The sequence below is a fragment of the Mustela nivalis genome (assembly GCF_964662115.1).
Source record: "Mustela nivalis genome assembly, chromosome: 1".
Classification (NCBI taxonomy): domain Eukaryota; kingdom Metazoa; phylum Chordata; class Mammalia; order Carnivora; family Mustelidae; genus Mustela; species Mustela nivalis.
In genome coordinates this window covers 57,132,699-57,147,428 of record NC_139020.1, presented here as the reverse complement: position 1 = coordinate 57,147,428, position 14,730 = coordinate 57,132,699, and the positions used below count along the sequence as shown (strand labels likewise).

Here is a 14,730-nt window from a genome sequence, read left to right as displayed (position 1 = left end):
AAATGGAATTTGTTTTTTTGTTTGTTTTTACAGAATATTTCAAAGAAGATGGGGCCATCTGGGACTGATCTTTGAGATCACAGTAGTTGGTACTATGGAAGCCTCCAGTTTCCACTCTAGGCAAATTTCAGGGTGAAGAGAAAGTGGGTGCCCTCATTTTTCCACCCATCCTTTAGGGCACTGGAGACCTTCTTTTAAATATTCTCTGTAAAGGCGGCACTGACGATACCAGGTGCCAAGACTGAGGATCCCTATTGGGAGGAATCCTTCTATACTGGTCCTCCAATTCCCCAGGGGAAGTCTTTTCTCTTAACACTTCCGTTATTCTCTACCCGCCTTTCTCATTGGCTCCTCCCCCAGCAAGGAGAAAGGACTTCATTTTATTGGTGGATCTGAGGGAGGGGAGGAACTGGGCATGCCTGGCTCTGCTCCTTCGGTTCATCTTGAGCGCGCCCCCTTCAGAGGCTGAGCCGAAGGAGGCCTGCTCCTCTGTGCTGTACCAGGTAGAGTTTCTTTCACTGGGAAGGCTCTTGAGTGGGGGAGGTCTGGTTATCCAGTGCTGCCAGTCAGACTGCCAAATCCTGCAGTTCATAGTTAGGGAGTCCATTGTTGCCCCGTATCTTCGCTTAGTCTTTGGGTAGTACTAAAGGTGAGGCTCTGGTTCCTCCAGCAGCCAGCCATCTTGTCCTTAGTTGTTATGTATCGGGTTGAACCTAATTCACCGTTAACTCTATCAGGTATCTGGCTGTCATTCCGTCGGTGTTTTCAGTTCTGCAGGATTGTGTGTGGTCAGCTTCGTGGCAGTATCTCCATACCATTTATGCTAATTATAAACAATCACCTTGTATCAAATTCTTCTTTGCACTACTGGTGTCATAAGTCAATTACATAATGAGAAAATGAAGAGATTAAGTTAAACTTCCTTGATTTGTTAGTTATCCACATTGAAAATATGTTATCAACTGAACTATAGAATGGTTTGTTTCTCTCCTGAGAAAACATGGAAGTTAGGAATATGAGGATTCAGTGAAGTGAAAGTTTGACAGAAATCATGTATACGTTCCTATTATATCCCAAGAGAATGAGTTCAACTCACATTAGGAATTGACTTCTATAACCAATGTGCTTTGTCACATAAAATTATCGAGTTTTTTCTATGTGCCAGGCAATGTTTTAATGGTAGGGATACAGTAATCAACAAAACAAGCAAAAATCTGTACCCTTTTGGAGACTTTCTTTATTTCTTTTTTCCTTTCTCTTCTTTATTGAGGTATAATTTCCCAGTGAAATACTTTCTCATGGACAAGGCAGATGATGAACCATAAATAGGTCAAATACAGAGTATGTTAAAAGGCAATGAGTGTGATGGAGAACAAATAAATAGGAAAAGTTGAGTAGGGAGAGTTGAGATCGCCTATTAGAAATGCAGCTTTAAAATAGCACATCATTTTAGTAAGGACCTGGAGGCGAGTGAGGCAACAAATTATATTATCATCATCATCTAACATGCTATGCATGTTACTAAGGGAGTGAGTGGAGAAGAGGCCAGAGATCTCAGCCTTTGGATGCTCCAACGGCAAGTATTGGAGATAAAGTGAAGGGAGCTGAAGAAGAAATAGCAAAGCAGTTTGCAGGAAATGTTGTGGAAACAGCCTTGAGAGGCCTATTACTATCTGAGCATAAACAAATAGAGGAAGGCTCAGGAAGACTTGATGAAGGTGTTAACTCCGCTTGACATTAGAGAATAAGCAGCATGTTGATGGGCAGAGTATTTTAGATAGTTAAACATGAACACCAAGGCAGTGACAGAGGCATGTGAAAAAAAAAAAAAAACCAACAGATTTGGAGATTGCTGAGTATTTATTTGAGTGTTCCTGGAAAGAGGGTTGGTTGGGATAGGAGCTGGATTAGGGGCAAGGTTTGCTGGGGGTGAAGAGCTGAAAGATGAAAATTGGAAGTCTTTAAAGACTTGGGTATGCCATGATTCCTAATCAGGTAAGTGAACTTTATAATGGAGACATCAAAGCCAAGATAAAGCCATTTTAGGGGGCGCCTGGGTGGCTCAGTGGGTTAAGCCGCTGCCTTCGGCTCAGGTCATGATCTCAGGGTCCTGGGATCCAGTCCCGCATGGGGCTCTCTGCTCAGCAGAGAGCTTCCTCCTCTCTCTCTCTCTGCCTGCCTCTCCGACTACTTGTGATTTCTCTCTGTCAAATAAATAAATAAAATTTTTTTTTAAAAAAAAGATAAAGCCATTTTAGTAATATTACTCTGATGACCTTGTAGTTTTGAATGGGGTAGGGCTGGAGGTAAGAAATTATCTTTGTGCCTGACTATATCCAGATTTGTTGTGGTTTGGCATAGGCATTTGAACTTCTCATACTTTGACCTCTGGTAATTCCTCTCCTCAGTTTGTCATAATCCCATTCACCCTTTAAGTCCTAGTTTGAGTTCATGTGTTGTGTGTGGCTTTTAAAATAGTTTGTTGATTCCAATTCCTGCTGATCTAAGATTTATTGCATTGAAAAGAAAGCTTTAAAAAATTTTTTTCAATATGGCTGCACTTTTTTCTTTGTTGTTATTAAAGAATTGTAAAGCCAGAGGACATGTATTTTAATTCCTTTATGTTGTTTTCCAGTGTACTGTCTGTGTGCTTGGTGCTCTATTTTATTATTGATTTATCCTCATGATGATATTTATGAAATCAGGTCACCATCACCTGCTCACTAGAACTCTTTCTTGAGCTCTATACCACATACATAACACTGTTCAAGTCCTTTAAGTATCCTCAGCCTATGCTCATAGTTTTGTCTCTTGTCACTCTGTACCATCTCCATGTCTTAATTAGTGAGGTTCTGAAAAGATAGACCTTCAGCCAGATTTATCATGATCCCATCACCCAAGCTGTCACCTCTTCCTTTGACTCTTAACTATCTGAGATACTTGGATCTTCTTCTTTTTTAAAAAACAATTTAATCGATATATAATAACCATATTATAAAATGTATCATTTTAAAGTGTGCAGTTCGGTGAGGTTGAGTATATTCAGAGTTGTGCAACCATATGATATCTATTCATGGAATACTTTTATTGCACTAATAAAAACCCTGTTTTGTTAGTTGTTGTACACTACTTCCCCTTCTAGTTCCTGATGGTTATTAGTTTACTTTCTGTCTCTATGGTTTGGCTAATCTGGACATTTCATTTAAATGGAATAATACAATATGTGGTCTTTTCTGTGTGGCTTCCTTATCATAGCATCTTTTAAAGATTTATTCATGTTGCAGTATTTAGTAGTTCTTTTAATGGCTGAATAGTATTCCATTGTATGGATATCCCAAATTTGTTTGTACAAATACCATGTGATAATTATCACATGATAAACATTTGAATTATTTCTACTTTTTGATGATTTTGAATAATGCTTTTTGTTGACATTTGTGTACAAGTTATTGCATGAACATATGTTATGATTTTTCTTGGATGTGTAACTGAGAGTGGAATTGCTGTGTCCTATGACAACTGTATCATTAACCTTTTGAGGAACAGCTCTCCAAAGTGGCTCTACCATTTTATAATTCTACCAGCAATGTATGAGGGTTTCAATTTTTCCATATTCTTTTTTTTTTTAAAGATTTTATTTATTTATTTGACAGAAAGAAACATAGCTAGAGAGGGAACACAAGCAGGGGTAGTGGGAGAGGGAGAAGCAGGCTTCCCACAGAGCAGGGAGCCTGATGTGGGACTAGATCCCAAGACCCCAGGATCATGACTTGAGCCAAAGGCAGACACTTAACAGCTGAGCTACCCAGATGCCCCGATTTTTCCATATTCTTGGTAACACTTGTTATCATCTTTTTTTTTTTTTTTGACTCATTTTAGTGGATACAAAGTGGTATTGTTGCAGGTTTGATTTGACATTCCCTGATGGTTACAATGATATTGAACATCTTGAGCATCTTCTCATGTGTTTATTGGCCATATATATATATATGTTTTTTCAAGGCATCAGTTCCTTTACCTATTTTTCAGTTGAGGTATTTGTATCTTCATTATTGAGTTAAGATTTTTTTTGTATTTTGAATACAAATCCCTTATTAAATATAATAAATCTATAAATATTTCTATAATAATTTATAAATCTATAAATATTTCCTCTCATTTTTGGGTCCAGTTACCACTTTTTTGATGTTGTTAATTAAAACATAAGAGTTTTTAATTTTGATGAAGCTCAATTTATTTTTCCCTTGTTGTTTCTGTTTTTGTTGTCAGTATTTAAGAAACTCTTCCTTACCCAAGATCACAAAAATCTATCCCCATTTCCTTCCAAGAGTCTTACAGTTTCAGCACTTATGTTTAAGTCTGTGCTCTATTTTGAGTTCATTTTTGTATATGGTGTGAGTTAGGGATCCAAATTGATTTCCTCAATGTAGATATCCAGCTGTCTTAGCACCATTTTTTGAAAAGATTGTTCTTTGCACCCATTACAGTGTCTAGCATGCTTTTGTAAAAATCAATTGATCAAAAGTGTGTGTGTTGTTTTTTTTTTTAGATGCATGTCTTTAAGCCAGTATGACACAGTTTTGATCCCTATAGCTTAGTGAAATATGGGACCTCCAACTTTGTTTTTCTTTAAGATAATTTTGGCTGTTTCAGGTCCTTTATATAAAAATATAAGATCAACCTGTCAATTTTTACAAAAAAAGCCAGGTAGGATTTGATTAGGGATTACATTGAATCTGTAGGTTGATTAGGGAAGTATTATTATCTCACTAATAATTGTCTTTCAATCCCTGAAAAATGAGATGTTTTTCCACCTTGGTAGATTTTTTTAAAAAAAATTTCTTTCAGTACTACTTTATAGTTTTCAGGTACATGTATTTAATTTCCTTTGTTATATATATTGTTATTTGTGTGTGTTCATGTGATGCTATTGTCATTGGAATTGTTTTCTTAATTTTGTTTTTAAACTGTTCATTGCTAATGGGTAGAACTCAAGTGATCTTTTACTTTTAATCTTGTTTTCTCCAAGTTTGCTCAACTTGTTTTATTCTAATTTATTGTGGATTCTTTATGATAGTCTATATACAAGATCATATGAATATGATTTTCAAAACAAGGATAGTTTTGCTGCTTCTATCCAAGTCTGAGAGTCCTTTATTTGTTTTATTTGTCTGTTTGTCCTGAATAAAACTTTCAATGTTGAATATAACTTGTGAGAGCAGATATCTTTGTACTGTTCCTTACTTTAGGGGGATAACATTCAGCTTTTCACTACTAAATATGATGTTACCTATGGGTTTCCTGTAGGTGTCCTTCAAAAGGTTTAAGAGGTTTCATGTATTCTGTTTTGTTTAGTGTTTTTTCTTAGGAAAGTGGTTGGGTTTTATCAAAAATTTTCCTCTGTTTATTGAGATAATCATGTGGTTTTGTTCTTCATTTTATTAATTAATCTCATGCCATTTGTATGTTAAACTGACTTTGCATTCCTGGAATAAATACTGCTTTGCCATGTGGTGTGATTTTTTTTTTTTTTTAAATATTGCTGTATTCATTTGCTAGTATTTTATTGAAGATTTTTGCATCTGTATTCATCAACAATATTGGTCTGTAGTTTTCCTTAACTGACATCTTCATCTAGTTTTGACATTTATATATATTTGGGAGGAGCATGAAATCAGCATTTACTTGTTTACTTATTTATTATATTGTTTATTATATTCTGTTACCCAGCATATAGTACATCATAAGTTTTTGATATAGCATTCAGTGATTCATTAGCTGCGTATAACACCCAGTGCTCATTACAACCTTGATATCCTAGTTTTGATTTTATAAAATGAGTTATTTTGGGGGGAGAAGTTTTCTCATATTTTTTGAAAGCTTTGTAAGAATTGGCATTAATTTTTCTTTAATTGTTGGATAGAATTTATCACTGAAGTTATCTAACTAGGTGTGGGCTTTTTGGTCCCAGGTATACAACACAAGAATTAGATATTTGTATACACTGTGACATGATCACAGTAAGACTAGTAACCATCTGTCTCCTTACAAAGTTTCACATTTTTTTTTCTTGTGATGAGAAATTTTAATATTAATTCTCTTAGCAACTTTAAAATACTTGAATCAATATTATTGCCTATAATCACCATGCTATACATTGCATTCCCATGACTTATTTATTTTATAATTGAACTTTTGTACCTCTTGACCCCCTTTACCAAATTTTGCTCACTCTTTAATTACCCTTCTCTCTGGTAACCACCAATCCAGTCTTTGTATCTATTAGTTCTGTTTTGTTTTGTTTGTTTATTTTGTTTTTTAGATTCCACTTATGAGTAAAATCATAGGTCTTAGCATGTATATAGTACTATTCAATGTCTTTGCTTGTTATATGTCTACTCAGAGTTTTGTTTCTCCTTGAATCAGTTTTTATGGGTTGTATCTTTCTAGGAATTTAATTTCTCTAAGTTATTTTTTGGTTGACAGACTATTTTCATGTAATTTTCTTCTAAGACTTTTATTTTTGACAAATATCCAGGTGATATGGATATTTCCTCACTGCAGAAATTTTAAATTATATCTTATAAAGATAAGCTCTGTGAATGGGATTCTTCCAGGGAGCTGACAAATAAATCTAATATATGAACAGTGTTCTGGGGTGAGGCTTTTTTGACAACTCCAGACCCATTTTGTTCCCTCCAGGGGCTGTTATTCTGCTGGTTTTCGTAGGTTCTAAGACTACTCACTAGTTTAAAGACCTATCATGCAGATGGGAGAGAAGAATAGGAATAACACAAATTCAAGTGTCACAAAATTTACTGTTCTTGAGATTTAGTCATTTTTCTTGAAGTAACATTGCTCAGATTGTTGAAAGCCTTTGGTTATTTACATAGTTACAAAAAAGTTGATATTTACAATTTTTGCCCATGTTCCCACTTTTTCAGAGGTGCTTTTGTGGAGGAGTAAATTTTCAGAGGTACTTACTCTCCCATTCTCCCATGCTAGAAGTGCTTCTCTTGGCTGTTCTTTTTAATCACCACTTTTGCACAGAGCCAGAAAGAAGTCCAAGCAAAGACTTAATCAGCTAAATGTATGTGAGCCATAGACACCAATAAGAGAAGACCAGCTTATATTGGTCTTCTGCACCAAAAACACTTTTCATGAACACTGAAAATTGTTTACAAAAAATTAAAGTTTTCCACGTGTCAAGTTTTGTGCCATGGTGAACAAAATACAGTTTTGGCTTTTTTTTTTTTTTTTTTTTTTAAGTGGCCAAAGGATAAAGTAACTTTGGATAAGGAAGATGATACCAGGCTAACAATTTAGAACTTGAAGACATAAGGAAGAAGTGGAAGATTCCAAACAGAAAGCTATAATAGGGTTTGATAAAGGGTGTGATGTCTATCATGATCATGATGTAATATAGCATTGTAGAAGCCAGAAGAATCAAAGTAGCACATTGCCATTTGATGTAATTGGTTTTATGCTAATCAGAGGTCTTTTGAGGTAATGTGAAGGGAATATATTTTTTCTATCTTGTTTTTCTAACCATAGATAAGGAAAAATTTTGAATTTAAAAGATGAAGATATGATGGTGAAATGCAAAACATTGGCTCTACTATTATCACCTGGAGTTAGTCAACCCATTTGAATTCAGATATGTCTCAGATATGTGACCTCCTCATTTTAACACTTTAATAAACCGATTCACAAACGTGAGAAAAGGTTGTTGTTTTTTCTTTTTTAAGGAAAAGATGAATTAAACCACTAATAAAAGAATCCTGGGGGTCCCTGGGTGGTTCAGTGGGTTAAGCCTCTACCTTCTGCTCAAGTCATGATCTCAGGGTCATGGAATTGAGCCCCGCATCGTGCTCTCTGCTCAATGGGGAGCCTGCATCTTCCTCTCTCTCTGCCTGCCTCTCTGCCTACTTGTGATCTCTGTCTGTCAAATAAATAAATAAAATCTTAAAAAAAAAAAAAAATCCTGTCCAGAGAACAGTCCATTTCTGTGCTTTTCCAAAATGTGAAATACTGAATTAAAGATGTTACTTTCTTTCCTGTGGTATGACTCACCTATGGAATTTAAAATGTTTGCAAGCATTAATGGAGAGAACTATTTATTTTTAATTTTAATTTTGCTCCTGTTTCCATACTGCAAAGCAATTCTGGAGAGAATCACATAACCGTGTTGGCTGGTCTCCCTATTACTGGTTTTCTCTGAATGTAGTTATGTTTTATAGTTACTCAATTGTTCCTTATTCACCCAAGTAGACTCAAGTTATCTCATTTCACCTTGCAAATCTTTTTTTGCCCTTTCGAGCTTGTATACACATCCCTGATCGCTTAACTGTGAGCAGACATAATTAATTACTTCTTAATTAAGGAAATGGTACATATATATTATGAAATATACCAACTTTGTTTTCTTTTAAGCTATCTTTGTGCTTTTATACATCATCTAAACTGTCTTTGCAGTTTTATTAACTTCTAATTTTTCCTATTTCAAAGGAAAATGTGTCCCTCCTCCTTTAGGGCTAGTCAGTTTCCTCTGTCTAGAATCTCATAACTGCCATCTTTTTTTGGACTTTGTTTAAACACTCTCTCTTACATTGTGTGTGTGTGTGTGTGTGTGTGTGTTTAACTACCTCCTTTTGCATTTATTTTCTCCTAGACCTATACATTTTATGAAATTTTCTAAAATATACTGATAAGAACAGATACTACACTTGATCTTAGCCAAAAGGCCGAGAAACGATGAAATTTTCTAAAATATAAACAAAGAAGTACAAACAAAGGACCACTAGCCCAGAAATGTTCTCTTCCACTGTTTCATTATTTTACTTTCTTGCATGGATTAGAAGTCATTTTTAAGAACATGTTATTTTCTGATTACAAAAGTAATTATGATAGTTTAGAAAACTTGGAAAACAAAGAGTTCAAAGGAAAAAAATAGAAAAAAGTTATTAACTTTTTTTTAAAAAAGATTATATTTATTTATCTGACAGAGAGGGAGATCACAAGTAGGGAGAGAGGCAGGCAGAGGGAGAGGGGGAAGCAGGCTCCCTGCTGAGCAGAGAGCCCGATGCAGGGCTCGATCCCAGGACCCTGGGATCATGACCTGAGCCGAAGGCAGAGGCCCAACCCACTGAGCCAGCCAGGCACCCTTGTTATTAACATTTTAAACTATAATCTTGCATTATTTTTCTGGTACTGTAGTTTTTTTTCTGTGATAAACATCATACTATTCATTTTATATATATGTCTCAGAGCATATTACAGATTGCAATGTATTGGAAACATTTTCCCACGTCAATATTTTTTTTCTTGTAATTTGATTTTAATGGCTACATAGCCTGGAGTTGTATAAATATACCAAAAAACACTTGGCAAATTAATAAATTTTCTTATTGTTACTGAAATTATATTGTGTACTTTTTTATTTTTTGTCTCCCTTACTACTTACGGAAATAAGAAACTTGATTGTCTTATTTCCCATTGTTCAGTGTCTAGAGCAGTTTGGGTACACAGTGCTACTGAATAGAGAGTTGTTTGTTATAGGTTAGTGTATCAATACATAATTAAATTATTTCTAACTTTAATATTATAAATGATAGTGCAAGAAAATTTTAATATCTTGGCACAGATTTTTAATGATTTATTTAGCATTAATTTTTATAAGGTGAATTTCTGAGTCAGATTATTCAGAATTTAATGTTTGTAATAAATTGTCTCATATTTTCTTAAATGATTGATTCAGAGTACTCTCCCATTAGCTGTGTGTGAATGTGTCTATGCTAGCAGTCTTTTCCAAAATTGTATTTTGTATTAAAAAAATTTCTTTCTGAGTCAGTAGAAAGTTATCTTTATTTTTAATTGCATATCTTTGATTATATGTGAGTTTTAAGGATCTCATTTATGTAATTTCAGTTCTTTTGTATTTGTTAAGTTAAGCAGAATATAGCCTATCTTGATTCATGTTCCACATGCTTTTGAAGATTATGTATATTCTGCTGTTATTTGGTAATAAATTGCACAAATATAAATGGGGTAAAGTTGGTTGAGAGGTCTTCTATATTTTTATTGATTCTTTGCCTACTTGTTCTTTTAATTAGTGAAAGAGTGTTTTGAAATCTCCAACTATAACTGTGAATTCATTTATTTCTCCTTTTATTTGTATTAGTTTTTGCCTTATGTATTTTAAGCTATGTTAAGTGCATAAACATTTTAAATTATTATATCTTTTTGCAGAATCAACCCCTTTATTATTAATGTTCTTCATCTCATGATATTCTTTGTTCTCATGTCTGCTTTGTCTGATGTTAATATAAGTACTCTGACTCTCTTTAATGTTTGCAAGCTATATCTTTTTCTGTCCTTTCACTTTTAGTCCATATATGGCTTTATATCTGAAGTGGGCATCTTGTAGATAGCATATACTTGTGTTGAATTCTTTTACCCAATATGACAATTGTCTTTTACATTGATGTTCTTGGACTTTTTACACTTAATGAAATTATTTAAATGGTTGGACTAAAATCTATCATTTTTTCAGTTGTTTCTGTTTATTATTTTCTACTTATTTTTTCTATTTTCTGTTTTATTTTGGACTGAGAATTTTTTATAATTTCATTTTTAAACATTTGATTTATTATTTTTTCTTCTTCCTAAAAATTTTTAATGGTTTCCCCTACATTTACAGTAATCACCTTTAAATAGTGAGAATCTGTATTATAGCACTTTATATGTAGTATAAGGACCTTACAACAGTGTATTTCCAATCTCTCCCTCTCATTGTGTTATTGCTGTCATACATTTCACTTTTACATATGCTATAAACACAAAAATACAGTTGTATGCTTTAGGTAGTCAGTTATCATGTAGAACAATTTAAAAAAATGAAAAAATGAATTTTGTATTTTCATTCATTATTGAATTCCTAGTGCTCATTTGTTTCTGTAGATCCAAATTTCTGATTGGTGTCATATACCTTCTCCCCAAAGAACTTGGTACGTGTAGGTCTCCTGGCCATGAATTCTCTGTGTGTTTATTTACCTGAAGAAAGTTTTATTTCTTCTTTATTTGACAGGAATTACACTGGGTATAAAATTGTGGCTTAAGAGTTTTTCCTTCAGCACATTTAAGATGCCACTCACTTCTTTCTTTTTTGTATTGTTTCTGATGAGAAGTTGCTGCAATTAATTCTTAATTTTTTTTACCACCTCTGGCTGTGTTTAATGTTTCCTCTTTTTGTCTTTGGTTTTCAACAGTTTCAATATATATCTAGTTATATCTAGTGTTTTTATATTTAACTTCCTTTGTGATCACTGAACTTCTTGGATCTGTAGTTTGATGTCTGTCATCAATTTGGGAAGCTTCTCAACCATTATTTCTGTAAGTTATTTCCCTGCTTTGTTATCTCTGTCTTCTGGAATTTTGATTATACATATGGATTGTTTGATATTATGCCGTGGCTCTTGGGTGCACTGTTCACTTTTTTTCACCAATTTTTGTGTTTTATTTTGTTAATTTCATTTGACTTATCTTAAATTTCACTTATTCTGTTTCTGCTGAGTCAGGTCTGTTTTTGAGCCCACTGAAGCCATATTCATCTGTGTTAACATCTGGCATGTTCATTTGATTTTTTTGTTATGGGTTCAGTTTCTCCATTGAAATTATTATCTGAATTTGCATGTTGTCTACTTTTTTTTACTAGAGCTTTTTATATATTAATCATTGTTATTTTCTTATTTCTAATGTGTGTTTCCAACATCTATATCATATCTAAGATTGGTTATGTTTATTGCTTTATTTTTGACAATGTATTGTTTTTTATTTGCTTTTTTGGATGCTTTTAAGTTTTTCTTGGCATATGGACATCTTGTGTAGGATAGCAAAAACTATGGGGTGTCTGGGTGGCTTAGTCAGTTAAGTGTCTGCCTTCTGTTCAGATCATGATCTCAGGGTCCTGGGATAGAACCCCGCATGAGGCTTCCAGCAATTTCTCCCTTTCCCCCTGCCTCTCCCCTTTGCCCTACTTGTGCACTCTCTCTCTCTCTCTCTCAAATAAATAAATAAAATCTTTAAAAAAAGAGATAACAAAAACTGAGTTAAATAATTTTTTTGCCTTTTGTGCCTGAAAATGATGTAACAACCTCTTCTTCTTCTTCTTCTTTTTTTCTAATAGGCTTTTAGTATAGAGGGGGGTTAAGTCCGTTAAAGGAATTGAGCTCCATTTGCATTTTGTTGTTGCTGTGGTTTTCTCTGTAATAACAACTTCAAATCCTTTAGTATATTTTTATATTCAGGGTGGGGACTGAATCATTGTTATTTTGCCAGAAAGTTTTCCCAATGGCTGCTCCACCCTCTGTTTTAAACCTTATCTTTGAGAGAGCCTCTCTCCATGATCTTGTTCCTTTCCCAAAAGTACTCTGCTGTTTCTTGTTGCTCAACTTTAGTTGCATCATGGCAAGGATGGTGGTCGTGGTGGTGGTGGTGGTGAGTATTTTCTGTTGTTCTGATTAAGATTTAGTTTAAACAGGCATTGTGTTCTGGGTCATGGGAGTCTCATGGGTCTTCTCATGATGTCTCTCACTCAGTAGGAAAGATCCTTTATTGGTCTGGGACCAGCACTTTTTTTCTGCCCCTCACGGAAGGGTAGAGAACTTTTTCCTATTCCAATCTTTTAGCAAGAATGGGTTTTCAACAATGCCCTAAAGGAAGGGAAAGAGGTTTCCCTCCCTCCCTTTTTCAATAGTTTTAAGCCCTTTGATTCTAGGAGAGATAGGAGAAAGGGATCCAAATGGGGTTTTGTGCTTTTCCAGCAGACTGTTTCCTTTCCAGGACTGCATCTCAAGGGATGCTTTATTTTTACTCTCACCAGTGTTTTTGTAAGCATCTGGAAGATATGTAGAGACTGGAATTGCAACTGGGTGCAAGATCTTCCTATGTTTCTAGCCCCCAGAGGTTCTGTATTCTCTGGCTAGCCCATATTCATCCTGTAGCAATTCTTTAAATATTTCAGTATAATTCTTACTACATGTGTCTAGCAGCATCTACCTGAGGTTATCAAGTTCTTGCTTTCTGTCTGTCTTTGGAGGGCATTTCCTAAGGTTTCAGGTTAGTTTGTTGCTGCCCTGCAACATCAACAAAATGATGGGTTCAAGTATTAGAGATTTTCCAGCATTTTATTATTATTTACCCAGTATGAGATTACATGGAACTTAAGTATTGAGCCACCACACCTTGAGTATAGAATCGAAAACAGATAGTAAAGCCATAAGGACTCAGGCAGGATACCCAGTCGATCCAGTTGTTCTGTTCATAGCACTTAGCTTTTGAGGTGCTTCCGAACTGAAAAGTCTTATGCCTTTTCCAATAGAGGAGACACATCTATATCTAAGAAGTACGAAGAATGATTCAGGACCTTTTTAGAGTAGCAACAGTGTAGTACAAGAGTTAGATTTACAATAATTCTTGTTTTCAAGTGCCTTTGATAGATGATTTTTTTAAAAGGAAGATGAAAACGTCTAAAAAGACAGCTGAGCTCAGAATAGCTCTGAGCACTGCTGGAAAACCTTCTGGCCAGCCCAGCTATCTCATATCACAACATCCATTTACCTCTAATCTTAAAGGATATTTGATCTGTTCAACATTGTTAACATGTAGTAAGTCTACTAACTTTCTGGTACATACATTTATGTCATCTGGTTACACAAGCATGGAGCCCTGTTGATCATGATGGTACAGTTATTATTTATTGTAAATTTAGCCATCTCATTATAGGTGAATGAAATTCAAATTGTCAGAGTATCAAGTATAATAAAAGCTTTTATCTGCTTTCCTGTCCTTCCTGCCAAATACACATGACAAACACATTTCACTTTAGGAAAAGACTTAAAAGTACTCTGAAGTGCAAACTATTCAAAGGTCTCCAGTTTCTACAGAAGGAACACACAACAGAAAGGCAATTGCAAATCAGGCTAATCTTCAAGGTAATAGGATACTCTTTAAATCTCTTAAACTATGTCTCTTTTGTATATAACACTACATAATTGTCAGAGAAGAGAAAGGAGAATCCCATGGTACCTTTGAAACTTGAGTGTTAAAAATCATACTCATTTTATAATTCAGTCATTTTAAAATGTAGGTCCCCAAATCCTGATCTGTAACGTTTTCTTGATGGGATTGTATTGCCACGGAACACTGCCAATGACACTGCTTAAATAGTAGTCTTCTTTGTTCCAGCTGCCCTCTCACCCTTTTCTGTCACACCAAGGCTCTCCCTCTGTATCTTAAAAATTCTATACAAACTCATCATTTTTATACAGCTTTCACAGATAGATGGCCCCAGGGCCTGGTCTCTCAGCAACAGTATCACCCTCCTGTCTGATTCTTTGCAAAGCTGAAACTAGCTGTGTGTTTTAGTATGTGTTTTTATATACTTACATATTTATATTTATCCTCTCTGACAGTAAGTGATATGCTTTTCAAATATGGAAAACATATCTACTCCCCTCACATCTCTCTATAGCATCTGGTATACTGCTCTTCTTTGTAGTGTGCCTTTAAATTAGGTATAAAATCAAGCTCTGACAGTAGAGACATTTTGAAAAATCTTACCAGCCAACTATAATTGCAAACTGACTGGGGTATATAATATGCAAAGGAAGGATGCTAATTTTTCTTGAGCACAGGGTTAGGGACAGACAACAATTTAATGTATATATTTCT

General features: G+C 34.7%; 1 protein-coding gene across 2 annotated transcripts in view; it reads left to right on the top strand.

Annotated features, from left to right (window-relative positions):
• The first annotated feature begins 409 nt into the window (after positions 1 to 409).
• LOC309844934 (uncharacterized protein NECTIN3-AS1-like) overlaps positions 410 to 14,730 on the top strand; it is a 60,048-nt gene continuing 45,727 nt past the window's right edge. Inside the window, exon 1 of one of the 2 annotated variants that reach the window (XM_082692363.1) lies at positions 410 to 503. The gene's annotated coding sequence lies outside the window, so the exon portion shown is untranslated. Of the gene's footprint in view, positions 509 to 14,730 lie in introns of both variants that reach the window. The other variant, XM_082692362.1, reaches the window with a different exon arrangement.